Source organism: Theobroma cacao, chromosome 7 (assembly GCF_000208745.1).
Source record: "Theobroma cacao cultivar B97-61/B2 chromosome 7, Criollo_cocoa_genome_V2, whole genome shotgun sequence".
In the NCBI taxonomy this organism is placed as follows: Eukaryota; Viridiplantae; Streptophyta; class Magnoliopsida; order Malvales; family Malvaceae; genus Theobroma; species Theobroma cacao.
Genome location: NC_030856.1, coordinates 5,759,763 through 5,761,710, shown reverse-complemented (window position 1 = coordinate 5,761,710; position 1,948 = coordinate 5,759,763). Strand labels below are relative to the sequence as shown.

The 1,948-nt window shown below is 32.3% G+C and overlaps 1 long non-coding RNA gene across 2 annotated transcripts; it reads right to left on the bottom strand.

Moving 5' to 3' along the window:
* On the bottom strand, window positions 596-1,483 carry LOC18594058. 2 transcript variants are annotated; one of them, XR_001928682.1, is made up of 3 exons: window positions 1,360-1,483; window positions 1,218-1,274; window positions 596-1,055 (listed from the first exon to the last, which is right to left on the bottom strand). It is a non-coding gene; the product is annotated as an uncharacterized LOC18594058 (long non-coding RNA). The 2 variants fall into 2 exon arrangements; XR_001928683.1 differs by having other exon boundaries at window positions 1,379-1,483.

The following is a 1,948-nucleotide window of genomic DNA, read 5'->3' as shown; positions in this document are numbered from 1 at the left end:
TTCTTTTGTTGAAATAAATATATGCAGTGCAAAGTACTGAATAAATAGGTACATGTCTTGCAATATATGTGTCGGCTAAAAAAGAAACAAACATATTTTACCAGAAACTATATTAAAGATTGTGAAAACTTGAATAATAAATGAAATTTGCTACCACTCTAATACGAAAGAAGCATCATAAACATAGTATTAAAGATTGACAAATATTAAACCGTGCTTATAGAGTCTTTTTAAGGTTATACATATAAAAAAAATATTTTTGTAATTAATGTATTGTCTATTCTTAACGAGAATGATGCATTAAATAAATAAAATTCTTGAAACAAAATTTATATAATCTTAACAAGTATTTATAAATGCCAGTAACTCTTGTTTTACAAACTTTTAGGCTTCTTTTTTTTCTACGTTTCTTTTACAACTTTCTCTTATATTTTTTGTTTGTTAGAGATCAAAGAGCGAAGTTCACTTTTTCTTTTGACTATATTATGAAATAAAAAAAAAAACACATATATCAACCTCGGCTAAAAGGTTATATAGACGTAAATATGATAAAAAATATTAAATATAATAAAGGTTATAATTATTATTTTGGAACCACTGACAACAGATTTCATGTGCAGGAAATCTCTTTAGATGGATGTTGAGTACATGAGGTGCTTTTGTAATGTAAACTGTGATCTGTTTCGTTGCCCTAACTTTCTGCTTGCAGCGTTGGCATTGATACTGCTTCTCCCCTCCGTCCTAAAGCTCCGCAGCAGTGAAGTTTTTGAGTGCTTGAAGCAACGAATCGGCCTTAGCTATTTCAAGACTCAAATCTAGCAAGGGCTCATCATTCGGAGATATGCATCGAAGGTTTGAGGCCAGATCATCATTCGGAGCCAATATTCTCCCAGTTGATTGAAGAGCACGGCTAACATGTTTCTGGATAGCACATGAGGCACAAAATCCAGCAATACGGCAAGAATTTTGCTGCTTCCCACTTTGTAGGTAAGCTGCTAAAGGCTCATGATACTTCGGATCATATGGAACTGCTTGCCCATGGATGAAAGGGTCTCCTGAAAGTTGATAATTTATTATAAGAACTAATAACTATTCATTTATTAAAGCAGTAAGACACACCAATTATCAAGTTTTGAGTTATCTGCAAGTCAACTCATCAAGCATTAAAAAAGATATAAAACAAGATTCAAATGGCAATCAAAAAAATGCATATCTACCTTATTCTTCACATCCAAGTAGGAATCAGGATAAACCCACCGAACTCCTTTTAAGTTCTGCGTGGAAAATAAACTTTATGAGAACATCCATAAAAAACATTAGCAGTGACAAGAAAATTTGAGAACTTAAGAGGACATGCACATTTGATCTTATATGAGACCTCTTCAGACACAAGACCTCCAAATGCATAGTAGTGCCTGGTAGAAACTGAATATATCTTCATTCTTGCTTCCTCCTCACTGTATAAAAGATATACACAAAGAAATCATAAACAAAGTAATGTATGCGTTTCCAATTCCAAATATGATTCTGCTAGGGATGAATAGAAACCAAATGTCTATAGAAAATCATTGCTAGAAATACCAATATCCCAATATTCAGATGATATAAGTTTAAATCATCATACTTCTATAATGGCCCTTTTGCAGGCTACAGTTCATACAAAACAGAGCTAAGAGCTAACCATTGACACAAATCGAAATTTTGTCATAAATCGAATTTAAAAAAGACTTTTTTAAGTTTTGGTAGCTACATGTTACAAATCGATCGAAAAAAGCTAAATAAGAAATAAGCTAACCATTGACAGCTATAAAATTCTCTGCTGATTTCGTTACTCGCATGGCATCCTTACACAGCTTACTGAAGCTATCTAATTCTAGTAAAATTTTTTAACTTGATATGTATTCCCATACAATGCTGCTATGATACCTTGCCCTATATATCCTTTCAA